Source organism: Caretta caretta, chromosome 22 (assembly GCF_965140235.1).
Source record: "Caretta caretta isolate rCarCar2 chromosome 22, rCarCar1.hap1, whole genome shotgun sequence".
NCBI classification, from domain to species: domain Eukaryota; kingdom Metazoa; phylum Chordata; order Testudines; family Cheloniidae; genus Caretta; species Caretta caretta.
The window spans coordinates 17,545,260-17,571,849 of record NC_134227.1 but is presented as its reverse complement, the minus strand read 5'-3'; the positions used below and the strand labels follow the sequence as shown (position 1 = coordinate 17,571,849).

Here is a 26,590-nt window from a genome sequence, read left to right as displayed (position 1 = left end):
TGTGATCAGGATGGCTAGTCGCTTAGCAACTGGGGCTACACTTCTATTTTTAGCCTGCTAGCTTGATCACTGCTAGCCTAGGTATGTCTCCTCCAGCTCGAATGGCACCCCCAGCCGCAGGGTAGAGCCTTCGATCAGGGCCTGGATCTCTGTGCGGGAAGACCCTGATGCCCCGAGTCCTTGCCTGACACTGCAGTCCTTCTGCAGCCCATGAATGTGGCTGTTCTGCAGAGTGCTCTAATGAACGAGCCCGCTCGGCCCATGTCTCATTAACAGGCAGCTAATAAAATTTTCTGCGTGGCACCACAATGAAAGCTAAGTGCCAGGCAGATTCTGCTCAGGCAGGCAGTAACCACAGATTCATTATTTCAATGTATTCACTTGCAGCACTAGGACAGATAAATACCTGGCTAGGGCTTGCAGGGAGCGGAGGAAACACTCCCTCAAAGGCCCAATCCTTCTCCGGCTGGCATTGGTGAGGCCCGATTGCCCAACGCCTCACACCTTGGGGAGTTCACCCCACCAGTTCCGGGGCTTGCTGAGGGAATCACTGGGTGAAGTCCTCCAGCCTGTGTTGTGCAGGCCAGACTAGCTGACCCGGGTGGTCCCTTCTGGCCTTAAAAATCTATGAAGCCTTTCCATCTCTGCAAAGTGAGTAGAGACCAAGACCAGGTGGTATTCACCCAAGAGTTCTGAAGGAACTCAAACATGCAATTGCAGAATTATTGACTGCTGTATGTAACCTATTGCTTAATCAGCTTCTGTACCAGATGACTGGAGGATAGCTAACGTGATGCCAATTTTTGAAAAAGGTTCCAGAGGTTATCCTGGCAATTACAGGCCAATAAGCCTAACTACAGTACCAGGCAAACAGGTTGAAACTATAGTAAAGAACAGAATTACCTGACACATAGATGAACACAATTTGTTGGGGAAGAGTCAACAGGCCTTTTGTAAATGGAAATCATGCTTCACCAATCTATTAGAATTCTTTGAGGGGGTCAACAAACATGTGGACAAGGGAGGTCCAGTGGACATAGTGTATTCGGACTTTCAGAAAGCCCTTGACAAGGTTACACATTCAAGGCTCTTAACAAAATAAGCAGTCATGGATAAGAGGGAAGGTTCTTTCATGGGTTCTGGTCTCCCATGTTTAAGAAGGATGAATTCAAACTGGAACGGGTATGGAGAAGGGCTACTAGGATGACCTGAGGAATGGAAAACCTGTCTTATGAAAGGAGACTCAAAGAGCTTGGCTTATTTAGCCTAACCAAAAGAAGGCTGAGGGGAGATATGATTGCTCTCTATAAGTAATCAGAGGGATAAATACCAGGGAGGGAGAGGAATTATTTAAGCTCAGTACCAATATGGACACAAGTACAAATGAATATAAACTGGCCATCAGGAAGTTTAGACTTGAAATTAGACAAAGGTTTCTAACCATCAGAGAAGTGAAGTTCTGGAACAGCCTTCCAAGGGGAGCAGTGGGGGCAAAAGACATATCTGGCTTCAAGATTAAGCTTGATAAGTTTATGGAGGGGATGGTATGATGCGATAGCCAAATTTTGGCAATTAATTGATGTTTGACTATTAGCGGTAAATATGCCCAATGGCCTGTGATGGGATGTTAGATGGGGTGGGATCTGAGTTACTGCAGAGAATTCTTTCCTGAGTGTCTGGATGGTGAGTCTTGCCCACATGCTCAGGGTCTAGCTGATCGCCATATTTGGGGTTGGGAAGGAATTTTCCTTCAGGGCAGATTGGCAGAAGCCCTGGGGGTTTTTCATCTTTCTCTGCAGCGTGGGGCACGGGTCACTTGCTGGAGGATTCTCTGCACCTTGAAGTCTTTAAACCACAATTTGAGGACTTCAGTAGCTCAGACAGAGGTTAGGGGTTTGTTACAGGAGTGGGTGGGTGAGATTCTGTGGCCTGTGTCATGCAGGAGGTCAGACTAGACGACCATAGTGGTCCCTTCTGACCTTAAAATCTATGATTCTATGGGTCAGTAACTGGTTAAAAGATAGGAAACAAAGGGTAGGAATAAATTGTCAGTTTTCACGGTGGAAAGAGGTAAATAGCAGGGTCCTCCAAGGATCTGCACTGGGACCTGTGCTATTCAACATATTCATGAATGATCTGGGAAAAGGGGTAAACAGTGAGGTGGCAAAGTTTGCAGATTATATAAAATTACTCAAGATAATTAAGTCCAAAGCAGACTGCAAAGAGTTACAAAGGGAGCTCACAAAACTGGATGACCGGGCAAAAAAATGGCAGCTGAAATTCAATGCTGAATTGTAAATGCAGAGTCATGCACATTGGAAAACACAATCCCAACCATGCATACAAAATGATGGGGTTTAAATTAGCTGTTACCATTCAAGAAAAATCTTGGAGTCCTTGTGGAGAGTTCTCTGAAAACAGCTGCTCAATGTGCAGCAGCAGGGAAAAAAAGCGAACAGAATGTTAGGAACCATTTGGAAAGGGATAGACAATAAAACAGAAAATATCGTAATACCACTATATAAATCCTTGGTACGCCTACACCTCGAATACTGTGTGCAATTCTGGTCACTCTACCTCAAAAAAGATATTTGAGAATTAGAGAAAATGCAGAGAAGGGCAACAAAAATGATTAAGGATACGGAACAGCTTCATCTGAGGAGAGATTAAAAAGAGTGGGACTGGTCAGCTTGGAAGAGACAGGACTGGGGGCGGGGCATATGACAGAGATCTGTGAAATCGTGACGGGTGTGGAGCAAGTGAATAGGGAAGGGTTATTTACTCCTTCACATAACACATGAACCAAGGGTCACTCCATGAAATTAATGGGCACCAGGTTTAAAACAAACCGAAGGAAGTATTTTGTCACACAGCGCACAGTCAACCTGTGGAACTCATTGCCAAGGGATGTTGTGAATGGCAGAAGTATAACTGGGCTCAAAAAGGAATTAGATAAGTTAATGACGGATAGGTCCATCAATGGCTATTAGCCAAGACAGTCAGGGAAGCAACCCTATGCTCTGGGTGTCCCTAAACATCTGACTAACAGAAGCTGGGACTGGATGATTCAATAATTGTTGTGTTCTGTTCCCTCCCCCTGAAGCATCTGGCATCAGCAACTGTTGGAAGACAGGATACTGGACAAGGGGGACCACTAGTCTGACTCACCATGGCCATTCGTATGTTCTTATGTTAATACTCAAAGAATCCCACTCATTAATTAATATAACCATACATCATAAAAGCTACCCACAAAATAATTGCTCTTACACTAAAAGGTAACATAATTAAGGCTGTGAGTTTGTTACGGAGGTCACGGATTCCATGACTTTCCATGACGTCTGTGACTTCTACAGTGGCTGGTGCGGCTGGCCCGGGGGCAGCTCAAGCAGCCCCTGGGCCAGCTGCACTGGCCACTGCTGGGGAAGTCCCTTGGCCACCGTGCTCCCCTCCCACAGCAGCAGCAGGAGTTTAGGTGTGGGAGGGGGCTCAGGGCTGGGGGTTGGGGCACGGGAGTGGGTGAGAGTTGGTTCTGGGCAGCGCTTACTGGTGACACATCCCTCCCTCGGCTCCTAGTTGGAGGTGTTGCCAGGCGGCACTGCACGCTGCCTTTGCTCACAGGCGCTCCCCCCACAGCTCCCACTGGCCGTGATTCCTGGCCAATGGGAGCTTCAGAGTCAGCCCTTGGGGCAGAGGCAGTGTGCGGAGCTGTGTCTGGCCGTGCCTCCTCCTAGGAGCTGAGGGAGGGAGGGACATATCGCTACTTCCGGGAGCTGTGCGGAGCCAGGTAGGGAGCCTGTCAGCCCCGCCAACCCCCCCCCAACCCCAAGCACCCTCAGTGCCACCCTCCAAGATTTAGTCAGGGGTATATATTACAAGTCAGGAAAGGGCACAGGCCATGAATTTTTGTTTACTGCCCGTGATCTGTCCATTACTTTTACTAAAAATACCCATGACTAAAACGTAGCCTTAATCATAGAATCATAGAATATCAGGGTTGGAAGGGACCTCAGGAGGTCATCTATTCCAACCCCCTGCTCAAAGCAGGACCAACCCCAACTAAATCATCCCAGCCAGGGCTTTGTCAAGCCTGACCTTAAAAACTTTTAAGGAAGGGGATTCCACCACCTCCCTAGGTAACGCATTCCAGTGTTTCACCACCCTCCTAGTGAAAAAGTTTTTCCTAATATCCAACCTAAACCTCCCCCACTGCAACTTGAGACCATTACTCCTTGTTCTGTCATCAGCTACCACTGAGAACAGTCTAGATCCATCCTCTTTGGAACCCCCTTTCAGGTAGTTGAGAGCAGCTATCAAATCCCCCCTCATTCTTCTCTTCCACAGACTAAACAATCCCAGTTCCCTCACCCTCTCCCCATAAGTCATGTGTTCCAGTCCCCTAATCATTTTTGTTGCCCTCCGCTGGACGTTTTCCAATTTTTCCACATCCTTCTTGTAGTGTGGGGCCCAAAACTGGACACAGTACTCCAGATGAGGCCTCACCAATGTCGAATAGAGGGGAACGATCACGTCCCTCGATCTGCTGGCAATGCCCCTACTTATACATCCCAAAATGCTATTGGCCTTCTTGGCAACAAGGGCACACTGTTGACTCATATCCAGCTTCTCGTCCACTGTCACCCCTGGGTCCTTTTCTGCAGAACTGCTGCCTAGCCATTCGGTCCCTAGTGTGTAGCGTTGCATGGGGTTCTTTCATCCTAAGTGCATCATAATAACTTACAGCCTCAATTAAGCCATGGAAAACAAAACCAGAAGAAAACAGTGTGATGAAGTGGGACTGTTCTTAATGGTTCCTCTGAATAGTGTGGGTGTGCCTCAGTTTCCCTTATGCAGTTCTTAAGTGTCTAGGTGGTGGGGTAAGGGTGTGTGATCATTGCAGAGCCCTAGAGAGCAGGTGTGTGCAGGAGTCTGGACACAGAGAATGGCCAACACCCTGTTTCCTGGCAACTGTTTGCTGGAGCCCTAGGAACTTGGAAAGGGTAGGGGTGCCTAAATTAACCAGGTTAAGCCTTGAGCCCATGGAAGGGTAAAGGTGTCGTGCCTTGGCATGTGTGGGTAACAGACCAACTTCTCTTGGTGAGAGAGAAAGCTTCCAAGCTTACACGGAGCTCTTCTTCAGGTCTGATCAGCCACCCAACACACAAACAAAAAGTGGAACCAACTCCAACTACGCCACAACCCACAGAACACCACGCCCGGAAGAACCCATGGCACCATTGCCTACCACATGGACGCTGCATGACACCTGGACACCAGCAACCAGACCTGAAGCTGAGTTCTGCGTACCTCAAAAGCGTGTCTCTCTCACCAGCAGAAGTTGATCCAATAAAAGAGATTACCTCCCTCACCTTGTCTAAGTAATTTGTGTCAACCCATTGTTTTTATAATTTTAAATTAATGCTTTCAAATACAGCAACGATCCCAGATCCCTCACAATTTCGTAGTTAATCGTATGTGTCCATGGGATCTAACTGCCTAGTAACAAGACTGCAAAAAGGCGCCAGCTCCTTGCGTCAAAACAAATGTTAAAAGCCCGTGGTGTCCCTGTTAACAGCACAAATAAACAGTACAAGCTATCACGGGAAGGCAAAAAAAAAAAAAAAAAAAAGTGACCCAGAAGCACACCTACTTTTCATCAGATATGCTAAGCACAAACAACTGTCTGTTAGGATAATATGAAGTTCGCTGAGAGAGAGAGAGAGAGAATGTGTGTGTGTGTGTTTTCCTTACTTGCTCCGTGCATGTTCCGAAGCTATAATACCTTCTAGAAGTATTACCCTTTGGCAGTGTTATTACCCACCAAAGGGGGCCTAGCTATGCTGGCGGTTTAGGAAAGGGTCAGCAAGGTGTAAGATACAGCAGTCAAGCACCATTTGGGCTCAGTGTGACCATGGAACGGGGTCATGGGATTCCTAGAGCACCTATCCCATAGCCCTCAACTCTGGTGCGGGGAGCACTGACTTGGGAACCTGGATCCACAAGGCACGGGGGGCAGCAGAATAGCCCTGGGGGGGACTCTAGTAACTGCAGTGGGGCAAGGCTGATTTACACCAGCTGCTGGCGGGAAGGATCTGTGGGGTGGAGATGACCTGCTATTGCTCAGGGCTGCGGGGCCAGGGAGGATGTGCTGTGTCAGGGCTGGCAAAGCTGCAGGCTGCCTCGCTCAGCTGTTATTTTTCTAGGCTCTGGCTGGCATCTGGTGGCGACCAAGGAGCCCGCAGCACTGCATCTCAGGCAGCCAAAGGACTCCCTGGTTTCCTGCGGTGTGCCCTGGAAAGGTCCTAGCCTCCGCTCGGGAGGGAATGGGTCCAGAGACCACAGCCTATGCTGGAGCTTTGGGACGTGGCTCTGAATTGAAAAGCTTCTCACCCTCCATGTAGGGGCTGGAGGGTTTAGCTCACCCTGGCCTGGGCATGAGGCAGTGGCTGGCAGAGCCTGGGAAGGAGAGAACTGCTGCCAGCAGGAAGGGGCTCCTCAGCGAGGCCAGGCTGACACCCAGTGCTCAGCTCTTGGAAGAGCAGGACAGCTCTGCTGACGGGGGCTATGATCAACCATGCAACAGCACTGAGGCCAGCATGCCCCCATGGCCTACCCAGAGTCACCTTGGTTTAACGAAGGGAGCTATTATAAACCAGCCAGGCTAAAACAGAGCAAAAGGCCATGTGGACACTCCAATTTCAGTTTAAACCAGGCTTATTTCAATGCAGCCTAAATTAATTAGAAATCACTAGCCCGACTCTCCAAGCCTCCACGTGGGTTTAAAAACAAAGTCAAACATTTGATTTAAAAACAAACAGAAGTCACAACCAGTGCGACTCCCTCTGTAGGCAGGGGCACAGAGAGAGTCCAGCGAGGGAGTGGAGGGCGGGGAATCCGGCTGCCCCAGACACAGGCAGATGGCTTCCTCCTTATCCCACGCACCCCCTAAATGAATTGGAGGAGGGCATTTCACTCATGCTTTCACTGCCACCCCAGAGCCACTCCTGCCTGCACAGGATCAATTTTCCCAACCTGAGGCCACTATTAGTCATAGTATTACTGTAGGAGCCCCAGTCACGGACCAGAGCCCCACGGTGCTAGGTGCTGTACAAACAAACAGAACAAAATACAGTCCCTGCCCCAAGGAGCTTAGAAGCTAAAGGAATATCCATACTGGAGCCAGGAGGGGCAATTGCAACTCAACGAGACATACCCATCCCAACTTGAGCTCAACTCCCTCCAAATCATGACAGTGGCCTAAACACCATGAGATTATTATTATTTTTATTTATTGTTATTTTTTTTCTTTTCTTTGCTTCTGGCTTTGGAGCCTTTAAGGGGGTGGGGATGTCACATTTTTCAGCTTTTCTCTGCAACCCCAAGGGCAAGATCTATCTATTTGAAATGAAAGCTGAAACTCACAGTCCCCTGACTCCTGGAGCTGGAAGAAAAAAATACCCACAAATATCATCAGACTCATGCTAAGAAGTTAACCACACTTCATCTGCCAGTGACAAACACCCTCCAAATTTCCAAAACATCTCCCACCTCATGCTTTAGAATTATGTCTTCTCCTCCAACTCCATCATAAATCCTCTGCCCTGACAGGGCGACCCCTCCCCCCAAATGAACACACCCCAACATATCTCTTGCAGATTCTCCAAGTGTGCAGCCACTTGGCTTTGAACATGACAGACACATCCAGATGTTCAGCCTTCTTTTGCCGCCATCCGGGCTGAGGTCTATCGCTTGGGTCCAGGCGAAGAGAAGCCATCTACAGCCAAGAAGCTTTGTAGCTGCCCCACCTCAGGAAGCCCTGTGAGCTCCATCCCATAATGCAGCACCCAAATGGTTCTGCCAGGAACACAGCCCCTGTAATGGCTTCCTGCAGCTGCCTCCCCAGCTGGGACCCACACAGAACCTCCCCATGCCCAGAGACCATAGAGTGCCAAGGGGGGCAACTCATGGGGGCTGTGGGCAGGCATGAAAGAGTAGGAGGTGGCAGGACTCCTCACAGTCTTTCTCCCCATCTGTGCAGTCACACATAGACTCATAGGACTGGAAGGGACCTCGAGAGGTTGTCTAGTCCAGTCCCCTGCACTCATGGCAGGACCAAGTCTTATCTAGACCATCCCTGACAGGTGTTTGTTCAATCTGCTCTTAAAAATCTCAAATGGTGGAGATTCCACAACCTCCCTGGGCGATTTATTCCAGTGCTTAACCACCCTGACAGTTAGGAAGTTTTTCCCTAATGTCCAACCTAAACCTCCTTTCCTGCAATTTAAGCTCATTGCTTCTTGTTCTAACATCAGAGGTTAAAAAGAACAATTTTTCTCCCTTCTCCTTGTAACAACCTTTTATGTACTTGAAAACTGTTATGTCCCCTCTCAAGTCTTCTCTTCTCCAGACTAAACACACCCCTTTTTTTCTAATCTTTCCTCATAGGTCATGTTTTCTAGACCTTTCATCATTTTTGTTGCTCTTCTCTGGGCTTTCTCCAATTTGTCCACATCTTTCCTGAAATGTGGCACCCAGAACTGGACACAATACTCCAGTTGAGGCAGCACGGAGTAGAGCGGAAGAGTTACTTCTCGTGTCTTGCTTACAGTATTCCTGCTAATACATCCCAGAAGGATGTTCGCTTGTTTTGCAACATTGGTACATTGTTAACTCATATTTAGCTTGTGATCTTTGATCAACATGTTCCTAAACGCCCTCAGCAACAGCAGGGTAAATTCAGTCTGGCTGGGGCTTTTCCCTGTTGTGCCCTGCATCCACACGTGCTCCTGTGGGGCATGAGGCAAGCTGCCATTACCAGCACCGTGCCCTGTTCACGCCTGCACATGGCTTCTGAGGGCGTAGCCCAATCAGACCATGCTAGCAATAGGGAGTGTGCATGGGCCATACCAAAAGCAAAACCATCTGCAAAACCAGACTGGAAATAAATCAGGAAAAGCTTCATTTCACTAACCCAAGGTTTGCAAACGGGAACTAACTGAAAGTCCAGTAATTACTGCAAACTGCCTGTAATATCCTCCCCCCCCCATCATGTGGTGGCTGCGGGATCGCTCCCTTCATTCTCCTTAATGCTTAACTGATTTGGCTGCTGAGCCACAAAGGGAGAATTGAAACCAGCCTTGTCCAAGAGGAGTTGGAGGCAGGAGCTCTGCAAATGAGATGGGACTTTACCAGAAGGAGCCCAGCTTCCTGGAGAGCTCCCCACGCCTGCCCAGCTGGTGCAGGGGACAGCCCCTCCGCTGTTTGCCAGATTTCAGCACTAGGTCTTGCTCATGGTGACCTTGCTTTGTGGGGTGCAATGGAGAGCCCCAGGACTGGACTCTGCTTCCAAATCCGAGCCCTGCTGATGCAATCCATAGGTGTGTTTTGCCCCATCAGGGACAGTTGGGGTCATGGGTGGGACTAGAGGCCCTGGCTCCCATCGGGGGTCCTGCCTGCCCCAGAGCAGCCGTTGCACCCGCTCAGCTCCCCCTACCCAAGGTGCAGAGGCTGAGGCCAGCTGCTTCCAATGCAGTCACGGATGTTGGGGGCTTGACTTTCAGTGCCATGGGCCTGATTCCCATCCAGGCCAACCCCCACCCCCCAGCCTCCCACTCACATCAGATGGCTCAAACTGGGCTGCCCCAAGCCACCTGCTGGGTCACACTGGCCCAGCGTCTTGCTGGATGGTAAATATGGTGCAGGAGGGAAACAAAACAAACCTGTCACCCCTCGCAGAAATTCTCCCACCTGCCCTGCCTGGCTGTTGTGGAACCAGCCTCTCCTTCCCCAACACCCAGTTTATCTGCAGGGATCCCAAGGCACTCCGATAGCATCCCCATTCAGGCCAGGACCCTTGTCTGATGCCCTCCCCTCCTCTTTTTCTCTCCTATCCTTTTCATTCCACTCCCTTCTGATCCCACGTCCCAATCTGGCTGCTGGTGAGAGCCCCTTCTCCTCCGCAGGGCCGGACGAGTGCAGAGCAGTTCCCCAGCATCTCTGTGCTTGCCGACTCTCCCTCCGCTCAGATCTCATCTCTCCCTGCCCTAGCTTCTGCCTCTCACCTGCTCTCCCTTTCTGCCCTTGTGCTGCTGTGCAAAGCGCTGAGAGATAGGAGCGAGGAGCCAGCTGCATTGCCTGGCCCCAGCTGGGCCATCCAATGGGCCCCTCTGCTAGATCTGGGGTGCCCCAGAAGACCCTTCTTTTCCAGATTGGCCTCCTATTGCGAGTGCCTCATGCTTTGCCATGTCCAGCGTATGGCACCCAAAATCAGAGGCCGTCTTGGAAGAGGTGGCTGGGCATGGCTCAGAGATCCAGGCCCCTTGGCTATTCAACCTCCGCTCCCCAGAGCCTTGGGGCTCACACTCTGGTTCCTGCCATTGGTGCAGACAGGCAAAGCTGTTATTTGCACTGGTGCAGTTCACCCCGGTTTCAAACAGGGCTAAGCTACTCCAGTGCAGACAACGGATTACAGCAGACTGCCCTGTTCATACCAGGGCTTTGGCACAGTCGTGCTAGTGACCCCAGGGGCTGGAATCCGGAGCGGAGACACGGCCAGAGGCTTGCAGAGAAGAGTCTGAGACCCTGAAGACATTCCCCCCACCCCTGAATGTTTATCATTCTTTCACTGAGCCACAAGGCCAAGATGAGAGACGGGGGTTGCATACAGGAAGAGCAGCTGGTTGAACCCACACCCCCCCACACTCCCCCGGAGCATGTGGAAAGTATTAGCTAAGAACAATGAACTGCCACTGCATGCAGACACCGTAATCACCAGCAAAGACTGAGACTGAATCCCTTCATTGCAGAAACAAAGGCCTCCTTTGCCGAAGTCCAAGGTAAGCTGCTGGAGTTGTTTGGGTGAGGCCAGACACTAGAAGGAACCATGACCACATGCACTGAGCCAGTGTATCACACCCAAACCACTGCTCTCTCGTGCCTGGAATGGACGACTTGCTCGAGGACCTAACGCAAACACTGGGGCTGGGGATAGAGCTGGTCACCGCCAGGCTTTGGAAGAAGAGGGTTCGAGGTAGAGCTGAGCTACTCATTGATTTTTCAGCTGAGTGGCTGAACCATTCAAATTCAATGAATTGGTTTTGTTTTGTTTTGTTTTGGGTGTTTTTACCCTTTGATGGTTTGTTTCTTTTTTCAAACCAATCTAGCTAAGTTTTGAAACAAAAGATCGTTTCAGAACAAAGGAAAACACAACAATTTAAAAATGGCCAAAGGAAACATTTCAACGTTTTCAGAAGTTGTTCTTGGTTTTTTTCCCCAGCTGAAACGGTTCACCACATTCCACACCAGTTCACAAACCCTTTTGATCAACCTGAAAGTGCATTTTCTGGTGAATAAACGACTTGTCTGAAAAATGCCGGCTGCTCTAGTCTGGAGTTCTTTGCTGGCATGATGCTGGCCGGGTTTAGTACATCATAAATGACCCCAGCAAAGCATGCACAGCCAGGGAAGGCCCACGAACACCAAAAGGTCACGCCCCCAAGGCAGACCTCGGGGGCTTTGTAAGCTCATGTCAAGATCTAGCAAGCAAGGAAGTTCTCAGCTCGACCCCATTTAACTCAAAGAGCTCCCCTGTTTCTGCTGCCTCTTCCACCTTCCCATGGAGGAGAGACCCCCACAAACACCTTGGGAAAGACACCTCAGTGCAGCTATAGTAAGGCAGCCCCTTCTGGGGCATTTTCCTGCAGCAGGCCACAGCACAGCAGATGCATCTGCCTCAGTTTCCCTTCTTCCGCCCAGGAAAGGAACAGAGTCTCTCAGTGTCTGATACACAGCCCTCCTCTGGGTGTAATTTATTCCTGCACACCAGTGCAGTCGCTCCCCCAAACCCTTGTGGAAAAGCCATTCTCGACAATGCCCCAGTCAACACATAAAAGGCAAAACAGTTTTTCCGTTTCCCTCTTCAGGGCAACACCTCTAGCTCACCCACCTGGGAGTCAATAGCAGCAATTCATTCCCAGTTTCTTCAGCCCTGAATCCAGGATCCTGCTCTCCAGACCTTCCTGAAAGTGACCCACCTTCTCCTGACTCCTACCACGGCCCCAAGTCCCGTCTCCTGCCAGAGGGCTTCCCAGCATCTTTCCCAAGCTCAGGGCACATCCCTCCACAGGCCACCCTCTTGCTTCCAGGCTCAGCGTCCCCAGACCAAGCTGCATCTTCCTCTTTTGGCTAAGGACCACTGCCCGAGCCTTCCCCACGTTGGGGTCCAGCTTCGGTCAGTTCTCACCAGGGTCCGTTCCAGCTCTTCTCAGAACTCAGCTGCCTCCCACCGGGTCTCCTGGAGCTCTCTCCCATGCCGCTGCTAAGGTGCACAACCAAAGTTAGCCAGCTGTTCAGCCAGCAGCCTGCAGAGGGTAGCATTGCCTTGCACTGAAACGCACTCAGAGCCGGGCTGGTGCTGCAGTCAATGTGAGCTTGGGAAAAGCAGTGGGACAGGCAGGGCTGTCCGGGTCCTTACAGGGCCCTTGTCGGGGAGGGCGGGCCCCAAAATTTAGGGCTCGGCACAGCTGTGTTGTGCTTTTACATTCAATGCAAACTCGGCTCTCTTTGGAACGGTCCCCTGCACCCGCGCTGGTTGATACCCATCTCCTCTCCAGGACCCTGCTGTTCCCAGGACACAGAGCTGCCTTGTGTAGCATGAGTGTCTGTCTACACCGCACACTAAACCCAGGCTCTGACTCAGGTCTGAGCCCAAGCCCCCCTTCTATCCGCGCACTAATCAATCTGACTCAGGTCAGCAAGCACTCAGGACCTGGATCCTAGTGTAACCCACACACCTTGTGGGTGTGGTGATCGGTCCCCTCTAGTGGCACCAAGACCACTTAGAGAGCAATTAATGATTTTGTCTATAGTCTTAGCTCATGCACTAAACTCTAGAGGTCCCAGGTTCGATCCTGATGCCCGGGGTCTGTCAGTGTTATACTAGGACCCCGCTAGGGGGGTGGGTCAGAGTCTGAGTCCCGCAGTGACTCAGGTCCAAACCCTCATTTTGCAATGTGGACACAGCTCGAGCTGCAGAGCTGAGGTTGAAGGTCTCCGTAGTGCAGCCTGGCGGTGTTAGCACAGGTTCAGCAACTGGAAGGCCAGGTTTACAAAGCAGGGTGGATGCTCAAGCACAAGGCTTGGAAACAGAGAGTCCACAAGCCCTGGTCCCAAAGACCTGGGTTTACAGTACAGTGGAGCCGTGCCCAGCCTGGTCCCCAGACCAAACCTGACTCCAGCCCTGAGCTATGGGAGGGATGTGGATCGGAACGAAGGGAGGCTGGAACCCCCGCCTCCAGCCACCAGCCCCAGACACCACCTCCCCAGCCAGCTGGCTCCACACTGGGGGCTCAGTCCCAGCTCAGCTCCTACCGAGTGGCTTCTGCAGAAACGTCTTGCAACCACATGGCTGGAGACCGATGGGCTGCATTAAATTGCTGCAAGAGCTGCATGCACAGATCAACGAGACATGTCACATCCCCACTTGCTGCCGACTACGAGGGGCTGCTTGACACGGTGCTGTTGGTTTTCAACTGCCTGTGAGGTGCTGTGGTCCCTTCTTTGCCCCTGGCTGCTTGGGACCCAGGGAGCTGCTTATCTCAACACACCACAGAGGCTGGAGGAATAACCTGCTAAAGGGAACAGAGGAAAGAGAATGGGTAGGGTGGGACTTGCCACTGGAATGAGACACCCGTGTCCCCGCCCTGGGGAATTACAGACCAGTCAGCCTAACACTGATACCTGGGAAGATACTGGAATAAATTATTAAACAATCAGTTTCCCAGCACCTGGAGGATAATAGTTTTATAAGGTATAGCCAGTATGGATTTTTCAAGAATAAATCACGCCAAACTGCCCTAATTTCCTTCTTTGATAGGGTTACTATCTTAGTGGATATGGGGAAAGCAAGAAACGTGATATATATTTATATTAATAAGGCTTTTGACACAGTCTCACGTGACATTCTCCTAGGCAAACTAGGGAAATGGGGTCTAGATGAAATTATTATAAGCTAGGTGCACAACTGGTTTAAAGACCGTATTCAAAGAGTAGTTATCAATGGTTCACTGTTAAACTGGGAGGGCATATGTAGTGGGTTCCGCAGGGCTAGGTCCTGGTTGTGGTACTAGTCAATATTTCCACTAATGCTTGAATAATGGAGTGGAGAGTATGCTTATAAAATGTGCAGATCACACCATGCTGGGAAAGGCAAGCACTTTGGAGGATGGGATTAGAATTCAAAATGACTTTGATAAATTGGAGAATGGCTTTGAAATCAACAAGATGAAATTTCAATAAAGACAAGTGCAAAGTACTTCATTTAGAAAGTTAAAAATCAAATGCACAATAACTGGCTAGGTGGTTGTACTGCTGAAAAGGATCTAGCGGTTAGTGGATCACAAATTGAAAATGAGTCAACAATGTGATGCAGTTGCAAAAAAGGCCAGCATCATTCTGGAGTGTGTTAACAGGAGTGTCGTGTGTAAGACGCTGGAGGTCACTGTCCCACTCTGCTCAGCACTGGTGAGGCCTCAGCTGGAGTGCCAGGTCCAGTTGTGAGCCCCACACTTTAGGAAAGATGTGGACAAATTGGAGAGAGTCCAGAGGAAAGTAACAAAGAGGATAAAAGGTTTAGAAAACCTGACTCATGAGGAAAGGTTTAACTGAGCACGTTTAGTCTTGAGACTAGAAGACTGAGGAGGGACCTGATAACAGTCTTCCAATATGTTAAGGGCTGTTACAAAGAGGACAGTGATCAATTGTCCTCCAGTGTCCACTGAAGGTAGGACAAGAAATAATGGGCTTAATCTGCATCAAGGGAAATTTAGGTTAGATATTAGGGGGGGAAAAACTTTATAATGATAGTTAAGCTCTGGAATAGGCTTCCAAGAGAGGCTGCGGAGTCCCCATCAGGGGAGCTTTTTAAGAACAGGTTAGACAATCATCTGTCAGGGATAGTCTAAGGTTTGGCCCTGGCTCAGCACAGGGGGCTGGACTTGATGACCTCTGGAAGTCCCTTCCAGCCTGACATTTCTATGAATCTATGATCCCAGCCAGGGTAGGGACAGGCCAGAGAGTGGAGAGGAACGTGGGGGGTGAGGGAAATGCTCACAGAGGGATGGGGAGAATCTGGGTGTCAAGATGCAGGGCGGGTGTGTGGGATGAGGAGATGCAGGGTGTATGTGACAATGTGAGGGAGAGAGAGGGGTGGGGAGGTATGGGGTACAGAGAGGGTGGGTAGGGGTGGTGCGGGTGCATGAGACTGTGCACACATGCACAGCTGCCAATTCTCAAGATTTTACCGTGAGTCTCACAATATTTGGTGCTTTTCTTAAAGCCCCAGCTCCTGGAGTCAGGTTTTTGAGAGAACTGCAGATTTAACGCAGAGAAAAAGAGCAAGCGTCTTGCGCTCCCGGTTGCAGAGACGAAGCTGGAAAATGTGACCCCCAACGGCTGAAAAACCAGTGAGCAAGTCAGAAGACCCCAGTTCAAAAAAAAATCTCCTGCTTTTGAAGCCAAGCTCCTGATTTGTTGTGAAGTAGGGACTGGCAGCAGCAGCAATGAGAGAGCTGGGTCTGGGTCTGGGCCCACTTGGTTGGGGGGCACGCAGGTGCGACAGCACAGAGCTGAGGAGTCATGGGTGCGGAACAGTAGCCAGGGCGATTGGGGCAGGAGCAGGAGGGAAAAAGGGAACAGTGCTGCAGGTCCTGGAGAGCTGGACCATGAAGATAACAGGTGTCTGGCCTACACACCAACCAGCCTACACTTTTTCTTCTCCTCTATTCTGTTCCTCCCCCACATGGCTCTCTCACTCCCTGACTGCAGGGCTGCGTATGGCACATGCCCAGCCCACTAGGGCACAGGAACAGCCCAAGCCCCTGGCCATTAGCTACTCAGTGCCTGGCTCGGGTTGTTGCCGAGCCTCTGCGCAGCCTGAGGATGGGAGCCATGTGAAGAGAGAGCCAGGATGCAGTGAATTTGCTCAGGGGGCTCAAAAAGCTTCACAGAGCAGAGGCGAGGGCCTCCTCCTCCTCCTGGAGCACCAGTGTCAGACTCCCCGGGACCTGCATCTACTCCTGGGGGAATTCTGCGCCACTGCGCATGTGCAGAATTTATCTCCCCTGCAGATTCTTTTGCTTCCCTGCAGAAAAATGACTTTCTGATGGGGAAGCAAAGGGGAAGCCACGAGAGCGGTCATGTGACCCTCCCCAGCAGTATGTTTCGTGTGTTCAGGGCAGCTGGCAGAGAGGTAAATCACTGTGGGGAAGAGGGCTGGTGGGTCCTACCCTGCACCAGGCTCAGCTGCTAGTCCCAACTGGGATGGGGAGGATGGGACTTCCTCTTCCCCTGCATGGCATTCAGGGCCATGTCAGACCCACCCCCAGATTTCTCCCCCGGCTGTAGAGAAGCTCTTCAAAGTCCCTCCTCCCCACTCCTCTTCCTGCACCCATCGCTCCTCAGCTGCAAGGGGAGGGATCCCCCATCTGCCAAACCCCTGTGCATCCAGACCCCCTCATCAAACCACCCCCACACCCAGAACCCGCCCCCCGATGAGCCCCACTCCCCCTGCACCTGGATCACCCCAATAAGCCACCCGCACCCAGATCCCTACCCTACTGAAGCCCAACCCAATGCACCTGGATCCCCACACCACTGAACACCACTCTCTCAGCATCTGGACCCCCCCACTGAGCCACCCAGACCCCCCTTACAAGCTCTGTACCCCCCACACCCAGACATCGCCTGCTGAGCCCCAACCACCCTCACCTGGACCCCCCTGCAGAGTCCCATTACTGTTGCAGCCAGAACCATCCAACAAGCCTCTGTGCATCCAGATCCCCCACTGAGCTGCCCACTCCCAGATTGCCCAACACAGAACTCTCTCAACCCACACCTGGATTTCCCCCCACACACACACTAAACCCCTCCACCCTTGGATCCTGCCCTGCTGGGCCTGCCTGCCCACACCTAGTGCACCTGGCATGGAGGAGCAGGGCCCTGGGGTGTTTCTGGGGCAGGCCCGGTCCTTGTGCTGTGTCAGGGTTGAGTGCAGCCTCACCGCTGAGTCCGTGTCCCCCGGGAGGCAGGGGGAGCTGCACAGTGATCTCCCACCTCTGCACAGCCAGTGGCCTGTGCTCCCCAGTGCCATGCTAGAGTCTCCACATTTATTCAACAAATAAAACGTGCAGAATTTTGAAATATTGTGTGCAGAATTTTTAATTTTTTGGCACAGAATGCCCTCAGGAGTACCCGGCATCCCAGCGCTGGAGTGTCAGCGACCGGGCCCTTGTCGCTTTCCAGGCTGTGCCTTTCCTTCGGTCCCAGCAGGTGTCCTTGCTGCTGCAGGAATGAGTGAGCCTGGAGGCTCCTTGCCTAGTGCTGCAGCTCTGCAGAGCCACCCCAGTTGCTCAGTGCCTAGGTGCAGCAGAGGTCTCCAGGTGTCTTGGGACCCCATCTGCCCCCCCATGCAGAATCAATTTTCTGAAGTGCTGAGCACCCGTGGCTTCCTCTGGAAGTGGAGGAGTCCCCCCACCCCCGAAATAGAGCGGCGGACACGGGACTCGATTAATAAAGAACGAAAGGAGGGTAATGCAAATCAACATGGCTTGTGGAAAATAGATCCTGTCAACCTAATGATGTCTTTTTTTATGAGCTTACAAGTTTGATCGATAAAGGGGACAGTGTTGAGGTGATATACCTAGACTTCAGTAAGGCGTTTGACTGACATTTTGATTAAAAAGCTAGAACGAACATGGCACACATTAAAGCAGACACCTGATCGCTCTCAAAATGTAACTCTGCATGGAGAGCCATCAGCAAGCAGGTGTGTTTCCTGTGGGGTCCCACAGGGATTAGTTCTTGGCCCTGTGCTATTAACACCTATCAATGACCTGGAAGAAAGCCTAAAATCATCAGTGATTAAGTCTGCAGAGGACACACACATTGGGGGAGTGGTAAATAATGAGGACGGGCCACTGATTCAGCATGATCTGGATTGTTTAGTAAACAGAGTACAAGCAAACAAAGTGTGTTTGAATACAGCTAAATGTAAACGTATGCATCTGTGGACAAATAATGCAGGCCGTCCTTACAGGATTGGGGACTCTATCCTGGGAAGCAGGGACTCTGAGGAAGAGTTGGGGGTCATGGTGGATAATGACCTGAACATGAGCTTCCAATGTGAATCTGTGGCCAAAAGAATGAACATGATCCCAGATGTATAAAGAGGGGAACCTTGAGTAGGAGGAGAGAGGTTATTTTACCTCTATATTTGGCAATGGTGCGACTGCTGCTGGAATAGTTTGTCCAGTTTTGGTGCCCACAATTCAAGAAGGATGTAGATAAATTGGAAAGGGTTCAGAGAAGAACCACGAGAATGATTAAAAGATGAGAAAACCTGCCTTATCGTGATAGACTGAAAGAGCTCAATCTATGTATCTTACCAGAGAAGGTTAAGGGGTGACGTGGTTACTGTCTAAGTATCCACATGGGAACAAATATTTAACAACAGACTCTTTAATCTAGTAGATAAAGGTAGAACATGATCCAATGGCACTAGACAACTTCAGCCTGGAAATAAAATGTAACTTTTTAACAGTGAGAATAATTAACCGTGGGAACAATTTACCAAGTGTCATGGTGGATTCTCCATCACTGACCATTTTTCAATCAGGATGGGACGTTTTTCTAAAAGATCTGCCCTAGGAATGGTTTCGGGGGCAAGTCTCTGGCCTGTGTTACGTAGGAGGTCAGGTTAGGTGACCACAGCAGTCCCTTCTGGCTTTGGAATCTCTAAAAGCCAGTTTTGGTGGTGGTGGGGAAATGGGAAAGATTGACGTCCCCACTTGTCAGAGGACTCAGAAGGCTGGGACATTCTGGAGCCATGAGCCCATTGCATGAGACAGTGGGAATGGCTTAATGGGCTAATCATCAGGCATGCCATGCCTGAAGCCCCTGGAATCACAGATTCAAATCTAGTGCAACCCACCAAATCCTGCTTGCTTCCCAGTTAGATAAACCAAGCTCTGCCATTAACTGTGTCTTTTACAGACACGACCTTTCAAATCCAGTCTTCTCTGCATGGGTATTAAAGACTGCCCAGGACTTTTCATCCAAGGCGGGTTTTGCTCCAGTAATCTCAACCTCTTGCGCATTCGATTGTCATGCCCCACCCCAGAGGTGGCTGCATTTCAGCGGCGCGGCCACCTGCCAAGCAGTTTCAGGCACCGTACAAACAGAGCTCAGTCTTATCCTTTGATCCTTTGGAAATTCACCCACCTCTCACCTAGCCCCGTCGTTTCTGCGTTGTTTAACAACTCAACAGCAGTGAAATAAATGGCTCTATTGTTTGTAAAACAAAAGGAAAATAAATAACTCCTCTTGCCCCTTGATGCACAGAACCTCCTTTGCCCTGCTGCAGCCCCGGATGATTTTCTATGCCAGCTTATAAAGCCTTAGCGCAGAGCGAGCTTTGGAATGGTGACAAGCCTTTCAGCGTAGCTGCTTTAATACCGTGCACCTCAGGGAACAGGATCAGAGGCAGGTGGACGTTTCCAGCTTTTGCCAGGTTTGCCCAGGAGCCTTTATCCTTGGGCTTGTGCAGCATCTCCTACCTGCTGCCTTTCCTCATGCAGGGGGGAGGGGGAGTGAACATTCGGAAATCAACACTGTTCTCCACGTACAACAAGGCAACTCCTTGCCCAGCCAGCAAGCTCAGGCAGCCAGTCCTGGTGCTGTGTGCTGGTCAGCAGCGAGCGTCTCTCACCCCAGAGGGAGCTACGCCATTCTTTGTACACAGGCTTTGGGATCCTTCATGAGTAAAGCGGAAGCATAAGGGAATTGGGCACCCAAATCCCAATGCAATTTAATGGGATTCAGGTGTCCAACTCCCATAGGCGCTGGGGAAAATAGCAGCCAAAAAAATCTCTTTGCATCTACTTGCAGGTGCATTTTCCAACAAGGATGACTACGCATGTAGACACAGCAGGCCAAATTTCCAGCACATCATGAGCCCAATGAGCTTCTGTTTGCATAGCAAGCTTCATACCAAAGCCCCTCACTTCAGTCACCATGAAAATGCAGCCACCTCTGGGGTGGAACATGCCAGCTGCTTAACAGCTCACAGCAAGATTAGACACAAGTTCAGCTGCCCAATCCTGCAAAAGGATCAACCGACCTGGAGACCTGCTGCAGTTAATTCAACTCCAGGTAGGCGAAAGGGTCCAGTGGGGTGGATCCCTTCTCCAGCAGATACTCCAGGGGAATTAAGGGTGGCTGTGACATTCAGAGTGGCTGCAGCATGCAGTGAGTCCCACCTAGCTAGGGATTTGTCACAGCAGAGAGAAGGAGATCCACAGACCTCCATCCTTAGCTGGCATAGGCATCTCACGGAGGAGCCCAAAGCCCTGAACAGACACTGATGCATTAACCCTCCCAGTCCCCCTTGGTATTACTGCACCCATTTTATGGCCAGGAGAAATAGAGACCCAGAAGTTTCTGAGCGAGGTCACATGCAGCCTGCTGCGGAGCTGGGGGCGTCGACAGCCTGGAAGATCTAGCTTGGGTCCTGCCCTGCACAGCCAGTGCAGCTGCAGGAGAGCCAACTTTCACCTTTCCCTCCGCCCACCAGCAGTATCCCCGCGGGCAGGAGCCTGGTCTGCCCCGAGTTGCCATTTCCAGCTGCTGGCTGAGTTTGTGGCATTGGCAGTTAGGAAAATACAGCCTGCTGGAACCTCCTGCTGAGGGAACTCCAGGGAGCCTGGAGCTAGATTTGACCCACTTAAGCTTTGAGTACCAAACTGAGCACAGGGCATCTGGGGAAGCAGCTGGGAAAGGATCGCACCTGGGGCCCCACCATGCTGCCATTGGAGACACCGCTCCTGATGCCCTCTACGGCTGGAGAAGGGGATGGGAGACCCGCACTGCTGCTGGCTCCACGGCAGAGGAGGAAGAGATAGAAGGGATTTGATGGATGGAGATTTCCTGGATCCCTCAGCTCCCTCAAACCCCTTGGCTGGCTTGTTTTCTTCTCTAGCCCTCAGATCTCTCTTACCGTAAATCCTTCAGGATTTAACTTCCAGCTACCGATCCTTCTGACAGTAATGGACCATTAACTAACTCGACATAAAACGGAAAGTGTAAATCCCTCTCCCACGGGGCACTGCAAAGCAGATTTAGGATGCAGGCCATGAAGCACAAGAGTTCATTGTAATCACAAACGAGGCCTGATTAACTCCGCCTGCCCGGCCTCCCCCAGGTCCACGCCAGTGGAGGAGCAAAGTGGGAAGGAGATGCCCGCCGCAGCCTTTGCATCTGTCCAGTGGTGAATGGCGTCGGTTTGGGCTCATCTCAGGTATGGAGGGAACGGCCACAAGCCAGGCGGTGGGAGAAATGGGTTCACAGTGGGGTTCTGCTAACCGCGTGATGGGCGCCGTAGAAGCACCGGAGTTAGACTCTGGGACAGACTGGCTGCAGGCCAGTAATGTAACTTACGTAGGAGGTCAGGTTAGATGACCACAGCAGTCCCTTCTGGCTTTGGAATCTCTGAAAGCCAGTTTTGGTGGTGGTGGGGAAATGGGAAAGATTGACATCCCCACCTGTCAGAGGACTCAGAAGGCTGGATTTCTGAGGCCCATAGACGCACAGAATAGGCAGGCAAAGCTGCTCATCACCAGGATTTGTACCAGAGAGATTTAACCTGGTTTCAGACTGGGGTGAGCTGCACGGGCGCAAATCGTGCTGCACTCGTGAGGGACACGGCTACACGAGGGCTTGCATGGGTGGCTGAAATCCAGGCCTAGCAAGGCCCCTGGACATGACTGCAGATCCAGAGCCATCCCTTGGACATCTCTCTGGATTCACACCAGCGTGGCAGAGATGAGTTTGGCCACATGGGTGTAATTGTGGTAGGCGGGGGGAGCAGGAAAAGCCACTCACAGTAAGGACGTGCACGCAGCCCCCCTAACTTCACCGTCTCACCCCTCCTGCCTGCTGCTATGCCCCTGCTGTGCGAGCCACCCCCAGCACGGGGACTGCCACTTCCACGACAGCCTCTGAACCAGGCCCATGCCCTTCCGCTGGCGGTGGCATGCCTGACTGCCGTGGAGATGACTGTGATGTCATCAGCAGCAGAGGATGGGCTCATGCAATGTTGGGTTGAGGCTGTTTTGGTGCCGACATCCCCAGTGACCGAGAATGGGGAGGAACCACACACGCTTGTGCGGGGAGGGGAGCGGAGGAGCTCTGGGCACCCTGGCATGGAGGGATCCTTGCTGGGCCTCTGTGGGCTCTTTGACGGGACCGCCTCGGAGACAGGCGGAGGTGCATGCCCTCACCCCCAAAACATCTGCGCTTCCAGGCCTGTCCTGCTGCGGGACAGCAGGGCCAGAGACCTCCCTGCTGGCTCCTTCATAGCAGCAAGGGGGAAGGCAGCTCGGCCAGCTGCGCTGGAGCTGACTTATAGCAGAGAGCCGCAGCTCAGCAAGCGAAGCAGAAAGAATCAATAGAGCCACAGTGACTAGAGAATCAACTCACCTGATGAGGGGGAGGGGAGGGAAGGAAGAATGAAGTAGCTGAGACAGAGAGAGAGAGAGAACGAACATGTACGGGCACACCAAAGCGAAGGAAGAATAGAAGAGAGAGACAGGGAAAGAAAGAATGAGCTAGTTGAGAGAGATAGTAAATAGCTGGACAGATGGGAGGGAAAGGAAGTGAAAGAATGAAGCTCCGGAGGGCAAAGGAAATGGACAGAGGCGAAACTCCCACAGGTGAACTTTGCCTGTACAGTAAAACCTCCTTCCCCATCAAGGCTGCTGGCACATCTCGGCCGCGAACTTGTGCATGCTCTCCCACTCCTGCCCTGCTCCCCAACTGCGTGCTTGCAGCGCTCCCCCAGCAGAACCGAGCACTCTTGCTGGAACCATTCATCCTGAAAACAGCACAAAAGCAACTCAAAAAAAAAGTGTCTAGAGGGGTCTGGAATTTGTCATCCCTGGCAGGAGCTTTTGTGTATAATAAAACAAAGTCTTTTCTCCTGCCTCCACCCCTCCCCTTTGTTATGATGATGATTATTAAGAACCTTAATGCCATCTGTCTCGCTGTTTCATAAATAACCCCCTAATCGAACCGCGCCGGGTAAATGGGCAGCCGGGCCTGTGCAATTTGTTTGACAAAATGAATCCATGAGACTATGAGACTGCAGAGAAATAGAGCAGCTTGGATAACATGTTAAACAAGAGACAAATGGCTTGGCAGGGCGGCTGGCGCTATATTTATCCACGCAAATGGAACGCAGGGCTCATTTATGAGAAATCAAAACAGCACCCACAGCTGTCGGTAACTTGAGGGGAGGGGCAAGGAAATAGGCAGTGTGGTGTTCAGAGAAGGCATGCTGGGATTCCCCCCCCCGCGTGCTGTTCTATTCAATCATGAATACTACCCCAATACAGGGATGGGGCAGGGGCTGTGCTTATCATGGGGCTTTCATAAACCTCCACACTTCTGTGAGGTAGGAAGGGTTTTTCTAGGGATGGTTTTAAAAATTAAGGGGCTCCTCAGCTGGTTTCCGTGGGCAGAGCTCCACAGGAGCCAATACCAACATGGAGGGTTTGGATTAGTGGAGGATTTAGGAGCCCCAGTCCTGGACCCGGACACCATGGTGCTAGGTGCGGTACAAAGAGAACAAAAAGATGGTCCCTGCCTCTGCTGCCAATCTAAACACTAGTGTTCAGCTGGTGTCAGCCTAGTCTGTGGTACTTAGCATCCTTCTGTTCGAGGATCTCCACGTGCCTGATAAATATTAATTCAGCCGCACCACCACCCCATTGTTGCAACTCTTTCTGAGGTAAGTAGTGACAGGGTCCAAGCTGGCGCAGGGAGCCGGGGCAGAGAACCCAGCAGTCCTGACTCGGCAGCCAGGGGCTGAGCCATGCTTAACTGGCCAAAGGGAAACCCAGCGACTGCAGCTCAGAACACCAAGGCCCTGGGGAAGCAAATGACCCCTTTCCACTTGGGGACCCCAGGCTAGCAGCACGCGTAGATCAGGCGGCTGGACCTGGGCTGCACTGCCCAGACAGGCCGCGCAAGGCTCCAGCCTCAGGAGCTGTAAAACATCTAGGGTCCATGGAAGCACCTGCCTCACTAGAGAGCCCCTGGCTGGATCTGGCTAGTTTTGCTCAGCTGCTTCGTGCTAGCTCCAGGTGCCAGTTACAGACAGGTCAGTGACTCGCAGAACCCAGGGGAGGGGATCCAGAGCGATGCTCAGGTTTAGGCACAGGGATCTTGAGGTTTAGGTGCAGGGATCGTAACACCTACTTTCCTTCTCTTTTCTCCCCCCCTTCCCCCTCCCATCTCTCCCACTTTTCCCAGACTGGGATATGCCTCATTCCTCCTCCCAGACAACACTGCCTCTCCTGCACGCACAGCCCCCGGCAGTGGCTGGCTTACCAGCATCATCAGCACCTTCCCAGAGAGGTGACAGGCAGAAGCAAAGCTCTGCCCTTTCCCCAGACCAGTTACCTGTTGTGCAGTCTCTCCCCAGCCCCAGGCGTGATCCCAGCACACTCGGCTGTGTTTGACTTTCTTCCCCATTTCCAGCAGAGGAGACAGAGAGAAATCCTGCCTGTTTGCGGACGCCGGCCTCACTGGCTCCACTCAGCTGCCTCCTCCCAGAGCCAGGCACTGTTCACCAGCTTTCTGGGGACCTGCCCTTCCAGGTTTCTGATGTTTGCACTTCTAGAGAAAAAGCCATCCCCAGAGAACACATCCCAGGTTATATACTGTGCCTAGTGCATGCCGGGACAGGCCCTTTGGGAGCCCCATGGTGGGGGGGGTGTCACCTTGGCCTGGTGCATGCCGGGACAGGCCCTTTGGGAGCCCCATGGGGCGTGGGGGGGTCACCCTGGCCTGGTGCATGCCGGGACAGGCCCTTTGGGAGCCCCATGGGGTGGGGGGGGGTCACCCTGGCCTGGTGCATGCCGGGACAGGCCCTTTGGGAGCCCCATGGGGCGGGGAGGGGGTCACCCCGGCCTGGTGCATGCTGGGACAGGACCTTTGGGAGCCCCGGGGTAGCAGAGCACAAGGATCCCCCCCAGCTCTGATGCAGACATGACCAACAGTGCTCCTAGCTCTGTACCTCACTATTGAGGGTTGGTGCTTTGATTTGAAGAAACTGCACCACTCTGGTGGTGCTCACAGCAGTAATGGGATCCCAGAGGGGGAGCAGCAACCCAGCGCGTGGGGAAGAAAGAGTGGCATCTCCATGGGTTGTGGCTAACTGATTGCAGAGAACTGGACCCAGGATCCAGCTAACGTTCAGCTCACAGTTCGGTCCATGATCCTGTGGAGCTTCGGGCTGGGGACTGAGGAGACCTGGGGTGAATTTCCAGCCCTATTCGAGGCTGTGCGCGTCCACTGGCATAGCTCCATTCCGGCAAACGGAGCTGAACCCATATACATGCTGATAATCTGGCTCTCAATCTCTCTGGGCCTCAGCTCCCCAGCTGTGAAATGGGGGTAATAATCCTTCCGCCTACCCTTTGTCCATTCCATGTATTTTGTCTGAACTCTTCTGTCCCTGACTACAGGGGTGTGCAGCGCTGGGCACAACGGGGGCCCCTAGACACCGCTATAATCCACCCTCAGGAGCAGTTGTGTCGAGATACAGCATCTGGAGCTGCTGCTGGGAAGCCTCTGTTTCCTCACAATCACTCTGTTTCCCAGCAGAGACCATGAATAAATAGCAAGCGTTTATCACACAAATGCAAGAGCTGTTCATCCCTCTGCAAATTGATGCCCTTCCACGCTGAGCGGAGCACACAGCGTGTGCCCGCGTGCATGCAGCAACTCCTGCAATAATCTCCCTGAGACACCACAGTGCGGCTGTGTTCAAGCCATGGGGCAGATGGGAAGGGGCCGAGGGTGTGCCCCACGTGGGAGCAGCTCAGCTCATTTCTTCTTTAGAACCTAGCTGCCACTGAATCACTGCTTAAAACGGGTAATTATCACTCTGGGACGGAGCAGCCTTCCCATAGGCTGGAAAGTACCATGGGCCAGATACAATGCTAGCACCACTGGATATAGCCTGGCCTCACAGCCGTGCAGTCCCTTCCAGGACTGTAAAATCCAGACCAGGACTTAGAGGACGGCGTGTTAGCCTGGGAGCTAGAGAACCACAGGATCTGGCTGCGTCCAGCAGTCGCAGGGCATGTCTACACTAGAAAGGTAAGTTGACCTATGTTAGGTCAACTTATTACTGCAGTGGTTCTTATCCACACTACGCTTCTGCTGCTTGGGTGCGTGTCCTCACCAGGAGCACTTCCACCTATTTAAGAGGGGCAGGGTGTGGGGGCTGAAAGACTGGGCAGCCCCCCGGGATCTTGGCTCCCTCCTGAATTCTCGACTCCCTGCTCCCTGCCACAGCCAGGTTCCCACTTCGGGGTGAAGGCAACACAAACTGGGTAACCATTGCCAATGTTTATTGGATAAACAGCTTTTTTTTTTATTGGGGGTGTTTATTGGTTAAAACCTAAATCAGAAGCCCTATTTCCATTACAGCAAAGTCCTGTCCCTGGTCTACTATTAGGGGGGCAGTACA

General features: G+C 51.7%; 1 long non-coding RNA gene across 1 annotated transcript in view; it reads right to left on the bottom strand.

The window, feature by feature from the left end:
- Positions 1-24,633, bottom strand: part of LOC142069811 (uncharacterized) — a 41,780-nt gene extending 17,147 nt beyond the window's left edge. Inside the window, exon 1 of the long non-coding RNA XR_012665791.1 lies at positions 24,514-24,633. This is a non-coding gene — a long non-coding RNA (uncharacterized LOC142069811). The remainder of the gene's footprint in view (positions 1-24,513) is intronic.
- Between the last annotated feature and the right edge of the window lie 1,957 nt (positions 24,634-26,590).